The 24,167-nt window shown below is 47.7% G+C and overlaps 1 long non-coding RNA gene and 1 pseudogene across 1 annotated transcript in view; one reads left to right on the top strand and one right to left on the bottom strand.

Moving 5' to 3' along the window:
* Nucleotides 1-8,060: 8,060 nt before the first annotated feature.
* The window catches only part of LOC147668276 (uncharacterized), a 28,190-nt gene continuing 12,083 nt past the window's right edge, over nt 8,061-24,167 (bottom strand). The window contains exons 2-3 of the long non-coding RNA XR_015304136.1: nt 15,531-15,874; nt 8,061-10,963 (exon numbers count right to left, since the gene is read on the bottom strand). This is a non-coding gene — a long non-coding RNA (uncharacterized LOC147668276). The remainder of the gene's footprint in view (nt 10,964-15,530; nt 15,875-24,167) is intronic.
* LOC147668277 (zygote arrest protein 1.L pseudogene) lies at nt 18,787-21,044 on the top strand (annotated as a pseudogene).

Here is a 24,167-nt window from a genome sequence, read left to right as displayed (position 1 = left end):
GTCACTTTCCACCATTTTACTGACAGAAAGGTTTTTGTTGCAGATCAAGTTTCAAGGAAACAAAGATTAGGTGCACAATATTTTGGAACACTGTATCCTTCAACGTTGACTAAACCAAAAACGAATACATAGGAATCTCTTCCTACTAAGTTCCGGCGGATATTAACCTTTTACCCACTCCAGACGTCTTTTGGAGTTTTTAACGGGAAAAGGGTTCAGTGTGAAAAAGCACGACTGAGTTACTCTAATGTCTTGCGTTAGATTATCGCCTTGCCCTCCGTTGGGCACCATGTAGTGTAGTTCCTATATTCCCAATAGGCTCTGCGCATTGGAATAATATAAACAGCAGTGTAGACGTAGGACTGAGGTCGACTAGGTCTCTACTGACTATATTAGACTTAATTAGTTTTGCCAGCTAGCTCAGAGGTGACTAGAAACTTTCTCGAATGTTCAGGAAAGAGTTAACTCTCCGGATTTAGACAAGAAGGGATTAGCTTCTGACAACCATATAAACATGACAACTTTGCTCCCTAGAATAAAGAGTGTATCTTTAGAGTCGTGTGAAAACGATAGACAGTTATTTCACTCAGTCAATCGTGCATACTTAGTTTCACCAGAGTGCAGAGAAATAGAGAGACAGGCGTTTTCAATAAAAGGTGGTATTTATTGAGCAGTCTTCTTTCTCATGCAAGAGAAGTGAGTTGCCACAATTGCTATACTTATCATGAAGTAAAGTGCGTACAGTAAAAGTAGTATTATGAAATAATACTGTAAAAGCATTGATATGGTTTCTTAGCCATATGATACTTTAAAATAGATAAAATATATACATACATTAAAAACATTGACTAACGTACTCAACTGGTGCTTCTAAATACGCCTACCCCGGTGTACCTGACCTGAGCCTAACACGTGGGAAGGAGTAAGTAAGTTGCAGTTTAAGTTAAGTTGGTTTTTGCCAAGAATCTGAATCAAGAATTCTCTTAAGGGTTTAGTCAGCTCCGTACCTGGTTAATAGAATGAAGGAGGTCTTGTATCTCTCTCTCAGGACTCGATATCCCAGCAACCCGCAAGAGTGACTGGAAACACCGGAGCTGGATTTTCTCGGCAGGAGAAAAGACAGCGTCTTTCTCAGTGCGTCAAAAGGGAGGGGTGGCTTCCGTGTACTCTCGCATCAGCTGGGCTCTCGGGCAAGTAGATAGACGCTCTGCTCCAAACCACTGTGTGTTTGCTTAAGGCAACTGTTGGTATATTTATACCTGAAAGGTGCCGGGTTTGACGTAAGGTTGGACATAAGACGTCACTAAGAAGTAACAGTTCTTTCTGGACTCCAGGAGTTCTTGTTCAAATCAAAACAAAAGCAGGGGGGATTTCCCGGGTTGCTGGAGGCTTGGTTTGTTTAAAGAACGCGTTGTATTTTCTAGGAGTCTAAGGGGAGTAGCCTTGCCGTATTTGGACTGCATAGGCTATTACTAAATATCGATATGATTCTTATGCCTTTATAAGGATATAGTTTATTATAACCACATAAGGGCATAAATCGGGAATATCGAATTAGGGTCCTAGATAGAAACACAACAAGGGGAGTTGGTGGGCTCTTCCAGAAAGATCACTCAGCATTGGATTATCAATCATCCCTAGCGGGGGAGGAGCCTATTAAATTATCCAGCAGAGTGAGCGCTGTGCCGTTCACCCTCTTTTACTTTAGGACAAGCCGTGTGTTGGACTCTTTGCTTTTGCAGACGGAGGAGCATTTGTATGCGCTGCTCCCTGATCAGTGCGCGTGGAGAGTGCTATTAGAGGCACAGAGGTAGAGAGAGAGCTCCTGGTGCAAGTCGTACTCCAACCTGGCACCGCAGTGCAAGTCTGCTTCCAGCGCTTGCGGAGAGCTGCCGTGTTCCTTGTGTTGTTGGGATTAGGAGGGGGAGTGGCTGTGGAAAAAGTCCTCTCCCCGTCCCATCACCCTGGTGACCTGCGAGTGCTGAACAAAAGAAGCGTTGAGAGGACAAGCGCCACCCGCCCTGCGTAAACCCCCTCGAGGAGCCCCACAGCTGGCCTGGAAGGTTGGCTTCCGGCGTCAAGTCAAGGGTTCCCTTAAGCGGCCCGCCATGGTTCCTCTGGAAGGTGGGACTGTGGCTCAGAGGAGTTCCGATCGGTGTTGCCAAATTGGGCTATTTCCCGCACAAATGGACAACATTTTTCCTGTTTGTGCAGGGAAAACCCATACCTGGCGCAGGGCTACTTTTTGGGCGGACTGTGTGCAAAATACTGGCTGGCTGGGGCGGCACCGACCACGACGAGTCCGTGGCGGGCGCCTACCGCAGCGGTGCATCTGTGTAGGCAAGGCCCATTGGCGAATGAGCTCGCAGCGCGCTGAAATTGGTGACTATGATTGGAGGAGGACCCCGACCAGGCCAGCCTGTGCAGACTGCGAGCATGAGTGACGCACGTGACCCGACCCGTGATGAGCATGATAGTCTACAAATGACCAGCAGCTCCCCCCCACACACACACACACACACGTGAGGTAGCTGCATGTGTGAAATGGAAGTAGAAGGGCAGCTGCTGCCAGTTGCACAAGTGCAGCGATGGGTACCAACCCTATCTTAGTAGTGTGTGGAGCGGGCCACGGTACCGTATATGTAGGTCCCAAGGGCTGTCAATATTGCAGCCCGTGAAAGCGCTACCAATGACATCCCAGGGCATAATTGTTTGCCAGCCCCCGCGGTGTGCTTCAAAATGCAGGCTGACCACACGCTCTCTCTTTCAGCGTGCGGGTGGCGGACGGACTGACTGACTGATTGGAGAACACGCGTCTCATTTTCCCGGTCGACGGACAGGCTGTGTGTTCGCCCACGGACCGCAGCAGGCAGACTTGCTCCTCTTTGGTCTGATGCCAGTGATGTGAATGAATTACTGCTTGCTCAGAGTCAGTCGACACACACAGTTCAACGCCCTCCAGTCCTTATAATTTACTCTCCGAGTGAGTCCAGCTCTGAGTGCCCCGACTGGGCAGAATCTCACTCACTGCACTGGACGGTCACGGAGTGTTGAGTTAGTAGTCACACACGCTCACCCCACCCACGCGGAGTCGGGCTCGGAGACGGTGTGCACTGTTCCTGGCCTGGCATGGCTGGCCTGTGTGCTGCTGTGGCCCCGCGGGCGCAGTCTGGCCCCAGCCTACCCTGGCCTTGAGAGTAGCTGCCTTCTTCAACTGGAGGACGCCAGGACGGTTGGCTGAGTGGACCAGAGACCCAACACTGCAGGTGAGAAGCACGCCGCCTGCCCAAATCTAAGGAAGTGACATTTAATTTTTACCTCTCCGTCCAGGCTACCTACACAGCAGCAGTAGGAACAGGTCTAGGTTTAAATTTATGCTACGGAAGGTGTGTGTTCACTGACCCATGCGTCGTTCCTGGCCGGGTGAAGGTGCATCCAACCTCATTTGTTAAAGTAACTTCAGGGTGGCTGTTTAAGGTATCCGTTAAATTCAGTAAAATAAAGATGATGGGTCCTTGTTGTAATGTTCATGTAGTATATTTATTCCGCTGTTACCCGACCGAACGCCGGTGTGGCCTTGGCAGCTTTCCCTCCTCTCTCGCTGACAGCTTCATTTGACCTGATGGCGGGACTAAAGTCAGGTTCCCCTCGGGATGCCTGCCCCGCAAAATTTCTGGCTAAAATGGCAGCTGTCATTAATCCACTCGTGAACCCCCTGCTGAATTGTTCTCTTGCACAGGGTGTGGTCCCCCAGTCCTGGAAGCAGGCAATGATTATTCCCCTGCTTAAAAAGCCTGGTCTGGATGTGGAGGTGTTAGCGAATTATAGACCTATCTCGCTCCTGCCGGCTTTTGCGAAGGTCATTGAAAAGCACGTGCATAAGGTGCTTGCCGATTACCTGGAGTCCCACGACCTACTGCACCCTACCCAGTCGGGTTTCCGCGCCAATCTTAGCACCGAAACAGCCCTCCTGGAAGTCTCGGAGGCGATAAAGGAGGTGCTGGATTCGGGTGGGAGAGCGATGCTGGTGATGTTAGACCTGTCGGCGGCCTTTGACACCATCCCTCATGAGAGTCTGCTTGCCAGACTCTCAGAGATTGGTCTTCGAGGGACGGTGCTCCAGTGGTTTCGATTTTTCCTGGCAGGCCGTCGACAAACGGTCTGGGCTTCTGCTTGCTCCGCCGAGATGTCGCCATTGGGTGTCGGAGTTCCTCAGGGCTCTGTCCTGAGCCCAACTCTATTTAATATCTTCATGACCCCTCTGGCGGCTCTGGCGGAGTCTTTCGGGGCCCAGATCGTTTCTTACGCCGATGACACCCAGCTCCTCTTCACCTGTGAGAGGGGTGCGGACTTCGATGGAGGTAGGATCCAGGGTTGCCTTGAGGCTGTGTTTCAGTGGTTCCATCATAACAGCCTCAAGTGCAACTCGGATAAATCCGAGGTCCTCTTTTTTGGGTGCAGCTCGGACCCGGATTGGAAAGTGTGGTGGCCTGAGAACATGTTTCCACCAGCAAGTTCGTCCCAGGTAGCTAAAAACCTTGGGATTAAGATCGACAATGGCCTCACACTACGCTCGCAGGTAATCGGTCTCACTGGCACCTGCTTTGGTTTACTCCGGATGCTTCGCAAGTTCCTTCCCTTGTTATCGGAGGAACACAGGAAGATCACGGTGCAGGCGATTATAGGCTCGAGAATAGACTATTCCAACGTCCTCTATCTCGGCCTGCCAGAATACCTGCTTCAACGATTACAGGTTGTTCAGAATTCGGCAGCACGTGCTATCTTTGGACTATCTCGCCGTGCCAGAGCCTCGAGCCTCTTGGAGGCTCTGCACTGGCTTCCTGTCCGGAAGCGGATAGTTTTTAAAACTCTCACCCTGGCACACAAAGCCTTGCACACCTCCGGAGCAAAATATCTTCAGAAAAGGCTGTCCTTTTACCTTCCTGCCAGGTCGCTTAGGTCTGAAGTCTTGTTTCTTGCTGCATTGCCCCGCGTGAAGAGAGCTCGCATCGGTGGCCGCTCCTTTAAACTATTAGCGCCTCAGCTGTGGAACAAACTGCCTGTGTCCCTGCGTAGCACTCCTAACTTGTTGGCCTTTAGGAAGGGGCTTAAAACTTGGCTTTTTACTTCTTAGTTTCAGGTTCTATTAGGTTCCCCTTTTTTTCTGCTTATGTTCTTTTTCCCTGTTGTGTTATGAGATTAGTGTGCAATTCAAAGCGTCGGGACACTCTTTCGAGTAGCCGCACGCTATACAAAAAACCTGTATAACATAACATAACATAACATAACATTATTCTTGGGATTAGATAGGTACAGCATTCAAGTAGGAATGTAAAATGGTAAGAAACCCCACCGGGAGCAGATAACCTCCTGCTCAGCCTCCAGGTAACTGATAAATCCCTTGAATAGCAACAGGTAAAATCCTGGATGACATCACAGAGACATGACATAGACAAGAAGACACTAACACTAAGGAGGGACAAAGAGAGAGGAAGAGCAGGATATAACAGTATCTCTCTGGTCTGGTCCCATTTTCGATATGGATAATGGGTTTAAGTTGGAAAGACACCACATCTGGAGTTACCCGATAGCGAGGGGCAGGCCAGTGGAATGCATGTGTGGATGTGAAAGCATGCAACTGCCTTCCCTATGTGCCTTTTTCCATGGACGCGGTGAGTTAATTTTATCTACCCATTAAAGGGAAAAATATGTACATTGTATTTTTTTACTCTTGAACTTAATGGTTCGTAGCTTTTGGAAAAAGTTGTCAAAGCAGGTTTCGTGTTTGAGTAAAATGATTCCTTCAGAAAATGTAAGGCATTGAAGTTATGGAGTTCCGTACAGCGTTAGCACATGGGGGAATAACCTACTCAGTCAGTATGTAAGTGACATGGCGTGTGCCGTCACAACCCATGATATCAAAATGTTTTGCATCACAGTAAGTGACATCTCGCGAAGTAAGCTCAGATGAGATCCCACACATTTGTTTTTATTGGGTATATCATGAGTGCATTAAGCACATTATGAGATTTAACAAACTGTGCTTTCGGCTTGTGCTGAAAAAGTGGCACAATCCCACTGCGAAATGTGGGCCTCAACAAATTGTACTAAAATTGTTTTTAAAACCCTGCCATGAAGAAACTGATAACAAGGATAAGCATGGTAGTACATCTGTTATGCTTAATTGGTTGCAAAGTCTGCGTTTTCTAATATTTTATGGGGTTAAGACATGTTCTGCAGAGGTGCCCAGTAAATATCAGGGAATAATAATTGGTGAGAACTCTGAAGGCGAACGTATTTATCAGAGAGATCTCTGCTTTGTGTAGACCCAGATCTGAAGGTTAATGTGTCTCCTGCAAAGCACATCATGTAATGTGCAGATGACAGATTTGTTTTAATGTAGCTCGTTAGTGGCTACTGCTTTGAACACAGATCCTTGTGTTACTTGCCGTTCATAATTAGTAAGCCTTTTTATATTGCACAGTGAGCCCTGTGTGACTGCTACATCTTTTAACCTTCACTGAGTCATGCAACCCATCTCGTACAATGATTTACACACTTGCGTGATTTATTGTCACTCTGTATGGTATGTAAAGCACTCCGACACCCTGCATTACGTTTAGTAGCGCTATAAAAAAAAATACTGCTATTTAAATTGTCTGTAAATACTGGGACAGACCAACACAGCTGAGATTCCTACATTTCATGCACTTACATAAAGGGACTGAAAAAAGTCAAGCATGCCTCTCAAGTACCTGTAATTTGCACTTAACACTATTGCTGCCTTTCGATATCTTTGTTTTCTACTATTGTAATTTGAGCAGCTGCTGTTTCACATTACAAAGTCAGTGAGGACTGGTCTTAAACATGAGTAGCATCAAGACTGATGCCCAGTTAACACCCTCCCACTCTCTGTGTATTGAATAGAATGTATAGTTCCCCTTAAAATGGTTTCTGATGGCTATTTCTGCATAATTTGAGACTTGCTACTTTGGGCTGGTTTTTGGGCTGACACTTGTCTGCGTTGGGCTACATTTTGGCTTATACTTGAGCAACTTTGGGCTTGGAACTGGTCCGGGTAGGGGCCTTCCTTTCATTTCTGGTGATTTGTTGAACTTTTAAGATCTTCTTGGAGTTTCTTAATGCTCCAATGGGTGTAATTTCTGATACTTATGTTTCCCTGATCTTCATTGCTTGTTTTGCTCACTAGAAAGTGTCATAATGTCATAATTACGCTGACAAAATGAAAATCTCACACATGGCAATCTGAAACCTTGCAGCGATGAATACCTTACACAACGGGTATGAGTTCCTCTTCTTAACCCTGACTCACAAGTTACTTAAAATTGGTTTTAGAGGACAGTGATGGGCCAGACTTATTTGTACTGTTTTCTGGACTGAGCCATAAGTGGAAAAGCATTCGGACCCGGGGCGATTGGAATACATTTGGCAACGTATGTACCTCCTTCTAGTGACTCTGGGGCAGTCACTCCTGCCTGGTTTCCCAGGTCCATGTGAGATGAGCCGCTCCGGTCCAGGTTTCGTCCTTTAGACTCTACTCCACTTTAAAACCGGGGCTACAAGTTCCAAAATCAAGAAAAAAGAACCTGGACAGGAGCAGGTCATCACCCACGGATCTGGAAAACTTGGGAGCTGAGCATACTGGACCATGTGTGCAACATGGGCACGTCCTGCCCCTCAGATGCCGCCCACTTCTACCACCGGGCTTAACACCCAAATACAGCCACAGCCAAAAGAAAGTGCAGCGGGGAGCTAAGCCAATGGACCCAACCCCGGGTGTGGGCCGTTCACATGTCAGGAGCCCTCGCAGGGCTCAGGTCTCACCTCGATACTGGGGCCTCCTTGCCCGCTCCCAGCAGGATGTCCTTGATGCTTGCGGTCGGAGAGAACTACAGCAGGGTAAAAAGCGGAACCAGTATTGACAGGTTTTGTGACCAGTGTGGTAAATAAAATTACCTGGTACTTAATTTCTATGCAGTAAAGTTCAATAAAATAGCTTAATCAAAATAAGAGACACAGAGTCCGTGGCATCTGAGTTTTAAGGGGTTTTATTCCATAAAATGGAATTGTATGGTCCGGACCAGGATATCATGTTCCTTTCACCACTGGGGTTCAGGAAGGGACAGAGCAATGCTTTATTAACAAGGTACAATATTTATAGTTCATTCATGCAGAAGGCGTAACAGCTGAGAGAAGCGAGATAGGAAACATGTGCGTAGCAATACGTAATCAGAAGGCGTGCACTAGGGCGTACACGGGGGTGGGTACTAGAAACGTCACATAAAGTGTCACAAGTGGGTGGATACATAATGAAATCTTGCAGTGTCAGCAGGAATCTGTAGCAAGGATGCGTGCACAGCAGCATGACGTGTGACTGACGTAAACAGGAGGGTGCAGGGGACTTGACATTTAGCCTTAGAGGGGAGAGACAGAAGTCTGGTGGGTCAGATCAACTTGTTCCTAAATCATATCTGGTATCTTGTGTTTGGAGTACATGTTGCTGGAAACTAAAGGCTATCGGGACAGAGGTTACTTGTCACTAAGGCTAGGAGATGCATATATTTCTTTAAGTAACTGGAGTTTTCTATGGAAATTGGTACAGTAATACACTTGCATGGAGACGGAAAGACTGGACTGTATCTATTGCAGGCAGGATATGTTTATCCTACTCGTTAGCTAGGAATGTGGATTCACGGAGCAGAACTGATAACATAAAGGCAAAATACCATCTTGGCAGGCAGGCCGGACTGAGCCAGGCCCCGCGCTGCTTGGCAGGAAGGAAGGCAGAGTTCAGAGATGCAGGTGGGGGCTGCCGTTTTCAGAGGCAGAAAACAGAAATGAGCTTGATGGCAGAAATCAGGAAAAGGCTCGATGGCAGGCCTTCGCCAGAGCCATGAAAACATGAAAGTGCACCATGTAAAGACGGTGGCACGGCATACTTAGGAACTGAATTAGTGATCCATTCATGGCGGATCTGAAAGAGGACATGTTAACGTTGGACGCAAATGTATTTGCGTCTTCATAGCTGGCACAGGAGGGAAGTTACATGCACTTTAACTCGTACATGGAGACGTTGGGGTCTACGATAGGGAACATAACTTGACCATAAAATTTATATTTCCTCATTCCCTCCTTGTTCCCTACGGGACCCTTCATGATATATCAATCTTCATTAATCCATCTATTTGTTTGTGTAACATCATTTGTTCTTCTTTCTTTAACCGGGAACTAGAACGTGAACTTGGACTAGAACGTGGAATACAGGATGTGGCGCACAATCCGCAAATCGATGGCCCACATTGTAAACATAGGCAACTACTGAATACTATGAGCAATATGATACCTAGAAATGACAGTACTTTCCATCCCCATGCAGAGATTACATTTTGTAAACCGATGTTTTGTAAACCGATGGTGCGTTGTCTGGAATGAAAACGCAACAGCTCGAGTGGATGACGGTACAAGCCCCGCCCCTATCGGCCAGGATGACGTCAAGGACAAGACGATTTTGAAGAACTACGAGTCTCATAGCAGACTGTTCCTCTGTTAAGTTGCCTAGGGTGGAAGTAGTTTCATTTATTACTGCTTCAAGGGTTCTGGTCAATCTACGTATCAGTTTACTATTCGATACAGTACCTAAGTAAGGAAAGAAACCTTTATTGAAATCTGTATATTGCTCCCATGCCGTTTCAGTATAATCGGGAGTTCTCTCTTGGGTCCAGTATATACTAGGTGGGAGTTCCTATGATAATCAGGTGGGGCTAGAAAAACAGGTGGCAGAAGGAATGCAATGTAACAGGTGCCATCCCAATCTAGAGGTAAGCGTATATATGCAGTATGACCACAAATGAAGTAGGAATGACGTGAAGCTTTAAAGGTAGACTATGACCCAGGTGTACTGAACCATTCTTTCTGACACATAATTCTCCTTTAACTGGAAGTACGGACATGGCGGGCAAGACTAGTTCTACTTTGGATTCAACACTGAGAATCATGAGGTTAATTGTGTAATTACCGGTTCCTATTCTAGTGGGGAGTCCCTCTTTATCAGGATAACAGACGTCGAGCAGGACCAAGTTCAGGTTTCCCCAAACCCAGCCCCCATCGAAAACAGCAATGTCAGGATCTAAGGAGTTAATTATTTTAAACCATGCACCACAGGAGCCATTGTGAGTGAACGGGTACGGAAAGAGGGGCAGAGCTCCCTTGTAATTCAGGTAGGGAGGGAGTCGGCCACATATCCAGCAGTTTGTAGCATTATTAGTCTGATGGGAATGATGAAGCATACTAATGAAAGTGTTGTTGCGCAGCGCAAGTCTGTATGAGAGTTCATGTGGAGGTAACTCGCTAAAAGTGTGTTCAGCAGAAACATTGTAAGCAGATTGTTCACGCTTGAAAATAGGGTAATATATAGGGAGAAGTACACTTGCAACTATTATCAGAAGACTTAGGAAAAACATTATTAACAATGTCACTATACAGTGACTACGCAGTGATTTGCAGTATGTACGTTTCTTGAACTCTTTCTTTCTATCTCTCTCTCTATTGGGGTCTAACGGGTACATGTCAGAATCAGGTTTAACCGATTCACCTAGGGGAGGACTTAAACAATTAAACTGTCTGACTTGCTAGACCGTAATTTGTATTAATACTCCTGATGCAGAGTTTTTCTCGAAAAGGGGGTTTTGAGTCACTAGTTTCAAGGCAGTCTTTTGGGTGTTATCAAAGATTTGGGCAAAGAGAAAGTTCCAAATTGTCCATAGAATTTCCTTTTCGTCCTTCGAGCCGGATAGCAGTCCTTGTGGTGTGTAGCACAGGCTTCGGCGTCCTCCAATGCGGCTTAAGGGGGCTTGATCGGTCCAAAGTTCCGCTCATAGATAACATCTCCAGGGACTATGGCAGGCTCCTGGACTTGGGTGTTGTCAGGGAAGGCGGTGGCAACCTGTGAATGAAGAGAGAGTAGTGCAGATATCAAGGAAGCTAGGTAATCTGTCAGCATGTTATTGTCAACATCAGATATTTTATTTTAGGCATAGGCGTACCCCTAATTTCGTTTTAAGTGTCTGATTATGGCTTTCTACAAGGCTTGCTGTAGTATAATCTGGGACTGGGTACGCTTCTGTCCATCTGGTTAGTGCACACACTACTAAAACATACTTATAACCTTTACATCTGTCCATTTGGATATAATCCATCTGGAGGACTTCAAAATGATGGTCAGGAGGATGAAATCCACCTTGCTCTACGGGAATGCCTTTACCTGGGTTGAACTGACAACAGATCATGCAAGTACGCACTTTCTGTTTTGCTGCTGCTCGTAAATGTTTATTGAACCAAAGGTTTTGAATACTGTCTATCATGGGTTTTTCTCCTAAATGTGCAGGACTATGTGCTGTGGTAATAATAACTTGAACCATAGAGTCGGGGAGAAACCATGTGGCTTTTCCCTTCGTCATCCATCCCTGTTCTGTCTGGACCCCTCCTAGTTTAGTCCATTCCTTAATTTCATCTGGTGTTGCATGTGACTGTATGTCAATTACACCTAGGGCGGGATCCTTAACTGTCATGCAATGAGTTGGCGTCGGGACTATTGTCTTTGTCAAGTCAGGTGTGTGAGTCTGTGCTGTAAGCTTGGCTGTTCGGTCTGCCAGGTCGTTGCCCTGGGAAATGTTGTCAGTGACTTTAATATGTGCTTTACACTTCATAATGGCTATTACTGTAGGCAAATGTATTGCTTCTAACAGAGCTTGAATGAGGGGACCGTGCTGGATCTTGGCACCATGTGAAGTTAAAAAACCTTGTTCTTGCCAGAGGACTCCGAAGTCGTGTACAACTCCGAATGCATAACGGGAATCTGTGTATATGTTAACTTTCTTGTTCTTGGCTAGAATACAGGCTTGGGTCAGAGCAATGAGCTCTGCCGCTTGGGCTGACAGGGTGTCAATATGATGTGTTTCTATGACATCAGTTTCTGTTGTTACTGCATATGCAGCCACTAACTCTCCTGTACTTGTTCTCATACATGAACCATCCACATAAAGTGTCAGGTCTGGATCTGGTAATGCGGTGTCTGTCAAGTCTTGTCTGGGTTTTGTCGTGATGGTAATGACTTCGACACAATCATGTGCCAAAGGGTCTGTCATATTTAATGGCAAAAGTGTAGCTGGATTCAATGTGTTACAGCGTCTGATTTCTATGTGTGGCTGGAATAATGTCAATTCATAACCTGTCAGTCGTGCTATAGTCAAGTGCTGGAAAAATAGGCACACGGTTTGTGTGACCCTGCTTGGTCTTGAGTGAGGACTGATAATGCAGTTCCCTCACGTTCTGTGACAAAAAGTGTAAAAGGTTTGCTGTAACATGGTGTCGCTAAAACAGGTGCTTGACATAAGGCTTTCTTCAAGTCGTCAAAAGCTTGTGTATGTTCCTGAGTCCAAGGGAGGACAGTCGATGACGCTGCCTCCTGTGTTGTCAACTGTATAAGTGGCTTAGCTAGAAATGCATACTGACGGATCCATTGTCTGCAGTAAGAAGTGAGGCCTATAAAAGCTTGTACCTCCTTCTGTGTTCTGGGCTGTGACAGGCTAGTAATGAGCTGTATGATTCTTGTGTTAGCTGTCTACCGTGTTAGCTGTATACCCTCCTTGGAAAGCAAGTGTTGTACACCACTTGCTTTACACAGAAAGTGCAAGACTGTCAGAGATGCAATGTCACAGTCTGGTTCTGATCCTGCTGTAATTAGAATGACGTTTATGTTGGTAGGCATGTAAACACCGTCTAGCTGTCTGTAGTGTCTGACTGTAAATGCTAGGAATCACTGTCATAAATCCAGCAAAAATAATTATGTTAACATAAATAAATAAATAAAAATGACTTCTCAATTCAAAAGCACTATTTTATATTGGGGAACCTCTTTCCAAAACCTCTGCAAATTTACAATAAATCCTACTAGATCTTGGGAACAGTATGACCATACTACCTACAATACGCTCTCTAAATGTATTTGAATAAAACCAAACTAAACTTGTCATAAACAGAAGGCTGGAGCCTCGATACTCCTTTGAGAAACAGCCCCTCCCTCTAGAATTATGTTCGCGCTCAGAGCTTGAATCTGATCCAAGCATAATCAGGTAGCAGCCGAGCTTCATTGCGATCTAAAATTGAATGACTGCCAAATGTTGATCTCATGGCAGGAGCAAAGCTTCTGCCAATTATCCTGTTTACACTACTGAGGGAAAAACTATTCATTTGCAAGCATGCCTTATCTGGAGTCAATGAAGCTTTTAGTACTGACTGTGAGGAAGAGCCTGACTCAGCTGGAGAACAGCCAATAATTGTCCGCGGAAAAGAATTGGAGGATGGCCAACAATACAGGCACTGCTTGCTTCAAGAGGGAGTAGCCCTCCCTTTATATAAACATCATTTACTGGGAACCAGGCCAAAGGCCTCGGACGGACTGTCTCAAGGTTAAAAAACACATTCCTTGTACGTCATAACATATCTCTTCCCAGGCCAGAGCTTTTCTAACTTTAACTGAAGCAAACCTTTAAAACGTGTTAAAAAGTAAATTAATAAAGACATATATTTTTCTGTAACTGAGTGACATGCTAGCATTTTAAAAATAATTCTGTACTGCTACTAGCTGCAAGGGAAACAAAACATTCATGGCATGGAAACACACCATATTTTACTCCTTTTTTTTTTTTTTTTTTGAAAATAACATGTCGAACTCCTTAATTCTGCATTGCATAACCAATATTTTCATAAGTAAGTGTGCAAACTTATCTATTCTACCTATTAAGAGGGCCAGGATTCATACTTTTTCAAAAGGCCATGTTTTCTAATTTAAGTGGGTACACATCAATTGAAGCAGCCTGTCAAAGTACATAGGTCAGTCTTAAAACTAAATGCAAATTAAACTAATGTAGGGGACACATTGGGAAAAAATATTCTGTAGAAACATTCCTATTTAAAAAACACACTGTTCATTTACACTAATAAAAACGCATTCTATGAAGGGTCTGATTTATATTTTCTTGTCAACCCTAAAAACATCTAAGCACTCTCTGTGCAAAACCCTTATCTCAATTCGACTGGTCTATTTACAACTTTACCGTCTTCTGAGCTAAACACATTAAATCAAGTATTCCAAGACAAAACCCTTCACAAAAACACTCCTTTACCCTCCATGCAACATTTTACCATTCAATCTGCAAACTGAATACGCCCATTGGATAACATGGCAAATCGCACCCCCGCACAAAACATGCTTTTTCCACCACTTCCACAGCTCGGATCCTTTTCAAACTTTGCATCACAGTAGTTCAAGCTATTCCCTAAATCCTCACCAAAAAGCAACCAAATCCCTCCACTGGAACGGGTACGAATTTCCGCTCAAAAACACGCCCCCCCCCCGCCAACACCAAAAAACGCTATAATTCCTTAACACCTTGTCAAAACAAATACTGCCTTCTCAATCCAAGAAATTAACCCTTATTCAAAACATTTTCTCCAAGCACTTGAAAGAGATCCAGCTCTCTCCTGACTAACGCAATGATAACATGCTCTGTACAAGCCATATCCACATGGCGCTATTCACAAGCCATATTTACAAGAAAGTCAACAAGTCCAAAAATGACATGCTCTTCACAAGGCATATTTACAAGGCGAAATGCACAAGGAACACAACAAGTCTAAATGAGAATATGCTCCTCACAAGCCATATTTACAAGGAGCTATTTACAAGAAACTACACAAATCTTCCTAGTCTTAGTGAAATCACGAGCATTGAACCCTTTCCTGGTTCTGGATCGTATATACAGTGGGGAATTACAAGCTTCTTTCTACATACTCTAAAGGATACAGGTGGTGGCGCTCGTGACCTACGGGGTGTTTCTGAGGGGGTCACTTTAGCTAGTTCTTCTGAGAGGACCAGTAACAACGGCATTTTTCTCTATCAGCCTGTTCTGCCTTGACCTTGTCTAGTTCTCTCTGTTTGATGAATTTCTTCCTCTGTTCTCCTATGTGACTCTTAACGCCATAATTCTATGTGGTACATAAAGTGCCCTGGAGTGTCCCTAAGTGGAACAGGCACTGCTTCTTCTAGAATCCCTTTTCTAGTTCCTATCTGTCTTAATTTACTGAACAGTGGCATCGTAATATTTTTGACTGGACTTTTACTTGAATTTTGAACACAATTATTACATAAAAGAACACAGTAACATATATCAAACAGTCACTCATACCACGACATTAATCACAAAAATCCTATACATATATTGACTATACTTGATTTCTATAACGAAAATACTCACTAAAATACTTCTTGATATACTGCTAAACAGTACAGATACACCGCTAAACAGTGCAGATACACTGCTAAAACAGTGCAGACTGGAATTCTTGATGCACTGCTAAACAGTGCAGACTGGATCTGTGTACCCAAACCCATCTTTACCGGATGCATAGTAATACACCCGTCTAGATACTCCCCCAGCAACGGTACTCACCGGGAAGCACAGAAAACGGAAGGCCTCAGAAACTGGACTGGACTGGACTGAACCCTGAACTGGACTGGACTCGCGACGTAGATACTTCGGAACTTCGGAACTGGTGGGCCTCAAGACACCTCGGACCTTGCACTCTCGGCTGGACTCGGGTTGGGATCCTCCGCACTCCTCACCGCCTCGTCTGGGTGTCGATCGCAGTCTCGGTCACCTCCATTGGCCTGAGGGAGATTACAGGAAATCCTGCGGATGCGCATGAGTGTCCGTCCGGCTGTGGCAGGGGACTAGGCCTGCAACGCACCGCCGGCGAGTAAGGTGGGGGAGGGTCCCATCTGGGGTGCCAATTTCTGTGGTAAATAAAATTACCTGGTACTTAATTTCTATGCAGTAAAGTTCAATAAAATAGCTTAATCAAAATAAGAGACACAGAGTCCGTGGCATCTGAGTTTTAAGGGGTTTTATTCCATAAAATGGAATTGTATGGTCCGGACCAGGATATCATGTTCCTTTCACCACTGGGGTTCAGGAAGGGACAGAGCAATGCTTTATTAACAAGGTACAATATTTATAGTTCATTCATGCAGAAGGCGTAACAGCTGAGAGAAGCGAGATAGGAAACATGTGCGTAGCAATACGTAATCAGAAGGCGTGCACTAGGGCGTACACGGGGGTGGGTACTAGAAACGTCACATAAAGTGTCACAAGTGGGTGGATACATAATGAAATCTTGCAGTGTCAGCAGGAATCTGTAGCAAGGATGCGTGCACAGCAGCATGACGTGTGACTGACGTAAACAGGAGGGTGCAGGGGACTTGACATTTAGCCTTAGAGGGGAGAGACAGAAGTCTGGTGGGTCAGATCAACTTGTTCCTAAATCATATCTGGTATCTTGTGTTTGGAGTACATGTTGCTGGAAACTAAAGGCTATCGGGACAGAGGTTACTTGTCACTAAGGCTAGGAGATGCATATATTTCTTTAAGTAACTGGAGTTTTCTATGGAAATTGGTACAGTAATACACTTGCATGGAGACGGAAAGACTGGACTGTATCTATTGCAGGCAGGATATGTTTATCCTACTCGTTAGCTAGGAATGTGGATTCACGGAGCAGAACTGATAACATAAAGGCAAAATACCATCTTGGCAGGCAGGCCGGACTGAGCCAGGCCCCGCGCTGCTTGGCAGGAAGGAAGGCAGAGTTCAGAGATGCAGGTGGGGGCTGCCGTTTTCAGAGGCAGAAAACAGAAATGAGCTTGATGGCAGAAATCAGGAAAAGGCTCGATGGCAGGCCTTCGCCAGAGCCATGAAAACATGAAAGTGCACCATGTAAAGACGGTGGCACGGCATACTTAGGAACTGAATTAGTGATCCATTCATGGCGGATCTGAAAGAGGACATGTTAACGTTGGACGCAAATGTATTTGCGTCTTCATAGCTGGCACAGGAGGGAAGTTACATGCACTTTAACTCGTACATGGAGACGTTGGGGTCTACGATAGGGAACATAACTTGACCATAAAATTTATATTTCCTCACCAGTTCCAAGCCCAAAGCTGCTCAAGCATAAGCCCAAATTCAGCCCAACGCAGACCAGTGTCAGCCCAAAAACCAGCCCACTGTCTGACTGCAGTTCTCAGTGACAGACATTTTTTCGATGGAAAAAGCTAAATTTCCGAAATGATGCCCTTTAAAAGAATATAAGCTTTGGAAAGACTTTCAAGCTGCTGCAAAACACCCGAATTACAAAGTTACCAACCTACTTGCCTTTTCTAAGGTGATTCTCACATGAAGGGGGTCGGGGAGGAGCCCGTTCATATTTCAGGCTAGCAACAGGCTCATCTTTTAAAACTTCATTGAGGTAGAAGTTGCAAAGAGATAACTTAGCCTTGTAATTGAGAAATATATTTTAGAAGCATTAATTGTGAACTGTAACTTAATCCAAGTGTGTCTTTTTTTTTTAAGGGACCATTTCTCCTTTTTAGGTTTACGAAGTACGCATGCGCTAGCAAAACCTCTTGAGTTCTATCTGGGCTGATGACCCGCCTCTGCCTATCATTGGCTAGCTCCATAAATGGAGGCTAGCCATTGGGAGGCAGAGGCTGTCAATCGCGTTTTCTCTCGAAAACGCGATTCGGGGGCGTTTCTGGTGCTTTTTTTAAGCCCCGCCCCTTTGTCCCGGGCCGCGCTGCCATTGGCTGCCGGCCCGGGACACCCCCGTGACGTCATTCCCGGGCCGCGCTGTGATTGGCTGCCGGCCGGGACACCCCCGTGACGTCAGCCAATCACAGCGCGGCCCGGGACCTGACTTGTTTTTCTTGCGGTCTATTAATTGTAGAGCCACAAGCGCAATGCTAAAAAAAATACAGATACAAGAACGCAAAGCAAAGAACACATAATTGGGCGAACAACCCCACACCTGACACTTGGTAAGTGACTCCTCTGCGCCCCTCCCCTAGCCCCCCTTTACCGTCCCTGATTGTAGAATTCATGCGTTGGCAAGCAAGCGCAGAGCTCTCAAGTTCTCCACGTCTATACCGGAGCAGCTAATGCAGCCCCATAGTTTTACTATGCATTTTGGGACTGGTAACGTTGCCGGGCCCTTGTGAAATCATGACTGCAAATCCCACAATGCAAAGAAAACGCATGGACTGAGTTAACTACTCACGCATGGACTTAAAACTTAAGAACTCTGCTATCACGATTATAATTTAGCAATAGTGGCCTGTCTCTACACAACTAAAATTATGTTCGAACTAGGCACCTGTAATCTTTAATTAATTTCAAAGTTCTATTCTAACAATAAACAACGACAGCGGGCACCATAGGAAAATCAGGACAACATAGATCCATTTAAAGAAAATAATAATTCACTATATTTTAACGTAACATACTGTAGCCCTATCAATTAGGTGCATTGCTGAGCCACTAGAAACCTTAAGGCAAAATGTGTTTAGAGAGATAAATTTCATGAGACAAAGTTGCCTCCCGTGTAAAGTTAAAATAAGCACTGCACTACTTCAATTAAGGCGCGCGGGTTCAGCTAAGGGAGACATTTTGCAGACTTTAAATATAGATTTGGGCTAAAACAAGTTTGTATTATCCACTATAAGCTCTGCTATGCGCTTATGGCGAGTCTGGGGTCTGTCTCTGCAGGTGGGGTTGCCAAACTCCAATTCCATGTCTTAATTGAGCCGTTTGCAGACTTCACCTGCCGCCCTTATTTAATTAGGCCTCAGGGGCGGGCTCGGGGCCAGACACTATGGCTACGATATCGGACGAGGCAATGGACAGCTACATGTACTCGGCCTACACGCCGTACAACTACAGGTATCTGAACCCCAAAGGCAAGGGCGGCGGCTGGAGGCAGCGGGGTTACCTCACCTCCTACGCGGACACCGGAGAGTACTTCGACAACTACCAGCGCGCGCAGCTCAAGGCCATCCTGTCCCAGGTGAACCCCAACCTGACCCCGCGCCTGCGCAAGACCAACACCCGCGATGTGGGGGTGCAGGTGAACCCCCGGCAGGACGCCTCGGTGCAGTGCTCGCTGGGGCCCCGTACCCTGTCCCGCCGGAGGCGGGGCGTGTGGTGACAGGCTCCGCAGGAGCCCGACGGGACCCCGGCCTCCTCGCCCCCCAAGACCGTACGCTTCCCCCGGACCGCCGCGGTGTACTCGCCCGTCGCTTCCCGCAGGCTTCCCACCTTCACGGAGGAAGAGGACGCGGAGGCCAAGGGCGGCGGAGAGGGGAAACCCGAGAGCGGGGAGAGCTCGGGGGCGCGGCCCGCAGAGGAGAAGGGTAGCCCCGCGGAGGGAGGCCGCGCAGACCGGCAGGAGGAGGCTAGCTTGGAGGAAGAGAAGAAGCCAGAACAGAAAGCCGAAGGGGACGCAGCAGCAGAGCCCGGGCAGCAGGAAACCACCGCCTCCCCCGACAAGGGCAGACTGCGTTTCCAGGTGAGGAGCAGGCAAGGGTCCATGGCTTTTTTGGGGGGTGAGGGGGGGATTGTACGTCTCACTACCATATGGCCTACTACCCGCATGTAGTATACACTCCGTGACAGCCCTCGCCCCTTCCCTCTCACCCCGCCACCTTTGGGGGCACCCATTCGTTGCTGACTCCCCTCGCCAGTCCATCTCTCCCAATAACCGGCCGTTGCTTGTCTACCAGCTGCCGCTCAGTTTGAGGCCCATGCTGGAAAAACTTTCACAACGTTTTTTTTTTCTTTGGCGTTCTGATACTTGGTCTTTTTTTGTTGATTACTTTAGGGACTTGAGACTTAAAGTATCTCGCATAGACCTGGGAAATTTGAGACTTGTAGCCACGAGAGGAAATCCACTGGAATCGAATTGCGAGAACTGCAGGCAGTGCCAGATCTAAGAGTTTGAAAGCAGTGTGGGTATTTTTTTTATCTGGATTTAACCAATTAGTTGTCAAAACGGGGTGCTTATTCACGTAATACCAATGAATTCTTAGTGGGGGTCAGTTGTTCGCTTTGTTGCTGATTGTAAGCTGGGGTACCTGCAGAAATCCACTGCAAAGGTCAAGGTCATGTCTGAGGTTCTCTTAACAGCAGAACCATTCCCTCAACAAGCAGACAATGTAAAAGCAATTGTGAAATCGTTCTTGAGCTGGAAAAAAGGAGGTTATCAGTGAAAAGCACCCTCAGATTTCTGTCCTTTGTAACGCGTGCGCGAGGCACTGTCTCTGATGGCTGCAGACAAAGAGACTGCAATGTGTTTGGGCCGGTGAGGAGTGCCCTCTTCCTGCCCCCCACTCTCAATCATGCGAAACCTTGTGCCTGGGAGTGCGTCTCAAAGCTGAGAGCCTCGCCGGCTAGCTTTGCGTCTCGCTGGCAGGACGGAGAGTGGACGGCTACAGCTGCAATGTAATGTGTCGGAGCAGGGGAGAGCTACAGTTTGTTCTCTTCTGGAGTTCCTCGCCCAGGGTCCTAGCAGTTTTTACTCCTTACTGGAGGGCCCTCTGCGTGCAGTTTCACGGGAGTCCGCCCCAGCAATGCCTTCTTGGGTGCAAAGGGCAGCAAGGCCGGTAAAATTAAAAACATGCATTTTAGCAGCTGTGTAAGTCGCGCGCTGACAGCACTGTAAAGGCTGGTCAGCAGCACACGCAGAGTGGAGTGCACGGACACTAAGCCCCCCCCCCCCCCCCCCCCGCCCCCTGGACTACAGGACGCCGGCCCCCACTCTCTCTTCCAGCACCGTGATAAGAAAAGAGGTCCTGAAGAGCTCTGTGCCCCCCGCGTCTGCACGCCCCCTCACCAGACCCGAGCGGTGCCCATCAGCCCCTGTACCCATCCTCCCCTGCTGGTGTTCGAGCCGGGCCCCAACCCCCGCCCCGAGGAAACTAACTGCTGACGGGGTCCCCCTCTCTCTTCAAACACCCCATCTCGTTCCACACGCCTTCTATCCTGAGGGGCTTCGGTCCCTCTCACCCGACAACTCTCACTCCCCACCCTCTAATGTCTCTCTTTGCCCTGCAGGTGTCTCCGGCCCTGAGGTAAGAGAGAGTTTGTTGGGGGGTCCGAGGGTGGGGCCATGGGTGGTGGTGGCATCTGTCCGTGATGTACACCGGGGCACTTGACCGGGGGTGGTTGCAGGGGATGTGCGCAGGGAGTGATGCGCAGGGTTGTGGATGCATGGGTGTGAGGAAGGATGCATGGGCTCTAACTTTGTCAAAGGCGAAACCGTTGCATTGTAAATGCTTGTTCATACTGCTTTTCAAGAAGCGTTCATGTCTTACAAGCAATATGCTGCTGAGGGCGCATGTGGAGAGCAGGGCAGCACATGCGGAGGGCAGCACGTACGGAGGGCAGCACATGCGGAGGGCAGCACGTGCGGAGGGCAGCACATGCGGAGGGCAGCACGTGCGGAGGGCAGCACATGCGGAGGGCAGCACGTGCGGAGGGCAGCACATGCGGAGGGCAGCACATGTGGAGGGCAGCACATGCGGAGGGCAGCACGTGCGGAGGGCGGCACGTGCGAAGGGCAGCGCTCTAACATTAAACGTGGCCCCAGTACTTCCAGTGCTTTCAGATGACCTCAAGACGCTATAATGCACTAAAGAAACAGCCCCTTGAAAATAAAATGTCATTGTTTATACAAAAACACAGTCGAGGAGATCAGAAGCAGTCAGGGCATGAACATAACTAATCTTTGTCTTAGCAAGTCTCACTGTGCTGGAAAATAAAGGCTTCTTTGTACCTACTGCCACTGTCAAGCATTACCTTTGCACTAAGAGATCAGCAAAACTACTAGTTCACTTAGAAAAAACTCGGAGATGGCCCTGCACTTGCAGCACAGATAGACAACTTCAGTGTCCCCAGTCTCTAAGTGAACATTTTGAATCATGTCAGCAGCGGATTACTAAATGAATATCTGACTTACCTGGTCTCTTTAGACTCAGAACGATCGCCTGAGAGCGAGCCATGCTGCCCTGCAGCCTCAGCCTGTGCCAGCTGCTCTTAAAATGAGACTCAGGCTGGCTGGCGTGGTGAGTCCGGGGCACAGTGGGCTCTGCCCGGGCAGGGCACAGCAACAGTACATGTCGAGGTCAGGCGGTCGATTCACGAAACACCGGCTCCCCCTTTGACTCTGAGCCATCAGCAGGGTGCGCAGAGGAACAACAGAGAATTCCTGGGTGCCTTTGGGGTAGGATATAGAAACACCCTGTCACAGCCTGGGCCATCCGGTCACGGGTCCTTCCCAACAAACAGTGTGTCCACGCGGGAGCTGACGCGACCTGGGGAACATCTACAAAAAGCCGGTTTGGCGCCAGTGTCAAGAGCTTTTTGGCAGAAGAAAGAAAGCCTTCACTGCCATACATACCAGACCGGGTAATTATTGCATTTGGTGAATAGATGCCTCTGCAGAGTGGATCTGCTGCGCCTCCCTGGTCCCTGGTCTGTGCTCAACTTTCCAGGAAGTGCTGCACTTTAGAAATCAAACAAGCGCCCCTACTATAGGCTTTTCTGAGGGGCAATTTTAACCCCGTGCCTGACACTTTATTCTAACTGTAGCCCCCCCCCCCCGCCCCCCCCCAACAAGTTGTGCCGCAGCGTCATGAAAGTAATGTCATTAATCATGCTGCACCTGCTCTGCGTGTCGGGCGAATATTAAGAGGCCGGGTGTGCGCACCATTTAATTCTTGATGAAGAGGCTTGCTGAGAGAGGGGGCCTCTGAGCGTGGGGGCCCCCCGGCAACGTGGTGGCTGCGGGGGCCCGTATTACGCACCTGCTCTTACACCTCATAGGCAGGTGCAAGTGATGTCCCACCTGCTCCTGACGTCTCATTGGCAGATACACGTGATACCCCACTTCCCTCCGTTAATAAGATCCACAATGTGGTACGACCGAAGAAAGATACCGAAAGAAGTGGGCAAGTACATCTGACCTCAGGGCTCCTCATTCCCTTTCAAGATCTGTAGCGCTGCCTCGCTCCTGTCGATGGGTTTACGCTCAGCTCTTTGCGAGTGTCTCTGAACAGCAGACGCCTGCACTGATGAATGAAGTGAGGACACAGCTGGAAGGACTCGCTCAATGGATGACTCTTCGCTCTGCAGTGTGGGCTCCGTGAGGAGATTTAACAACTGGTTGAATTTAATCAGTGGAAGCCGCTTCCTGTGACCCCAGAGGCAGTGTGGTGATTACCGGGACAATGAACTTTAATTCACTCTGGAGAGGTTGATTGTGTGAGCCTTGCCTGGCTGGCTCTTGCTTTCACTGCTATCGTTGGTGTTTCAGTTAGTTTTGTCCTCACTTTTATTGCCTTCATTCCTCGATCTCTGCCTTGAGGTTCTCAATAGCCGACCTTAGGGTTTCTGAAAGGGATATTACTTCTGTTTGTTGCTGCTTAGACCTCCAGGTCTGTGATCGGCATCTTTCGCGCCCACTGTCTGGATTGGGATCTCTTCCAGTCCTCTCAGCGGTGCTGCACTCCCTCTTACTCTCACTCCATCGTGTGCTATTTGTGTATCACCCCCTGGGGCAGTCAGTCCCTAAGGACTGACTGCCCCAGGCCCAGCCAGGCCGCCGACAACCTCACGAAGTGGATCAGCAACTGCGCGGACGAACTCGCCCCACTGAAGACCCCGCCCAGCAGACCCGGCAGCAAGAAAGCCCCATGGTTCACCGACGAACTCAAGAGCTCCAAGAAGAACTGCCGAGCCCTCGAGAAAGTCTGGAGAAGGGAACCTACACCGGACAACAGGACCTCCTTCAAACTTGCCACCCGGAAACACCACCAGCTGATCCGCGCCGCCAAGAAAACAGCATTCAAGGACCGGTTGGACAACAACGCACACAACTGCAAGGAACTCTTCAACATCGTGAAAGAGCTTTCCAACCCCAGCGCAGGAAACAACGACATCACCCCATCGCAAGACCTCTGCAACTCCCTCGCTTCATACTTCCACAACAAGATCGCGGACATACACAACAGCTTCAACAACCAACCAACGCACACCATGACCGAACAACCACCCCCCACCACCACCCTCCACGCCTGGACCCCGATCAGCACCGAAGACACCGTCCCCACGATGAACTCCATCCACTCCGGATCACCGACCGACCCCTGCCCTCACCACGTCTTCAACAAGGCCGACGCTATCATCGCACCCCACCTG

Source organism: Lissotriton vulgaris, unplaced genomic scaffold, assembly GCF_964263255.1.
Source record: "Lissotriton vulgaris unplaced genomic scaffold, aLisVul1.2 SCAFFOLD_11185, whole genome shotgun sequence".
Taxonomy (NCBI): Eukaryota; Metazoa; Chordata; class Amphibia; order Caudata; family Salamandridae; genus Lissotriton; species Lissotriton vulgaris.
This window is presented reverse-complemented; position numbering and strand designations above follow the sequence as displayed.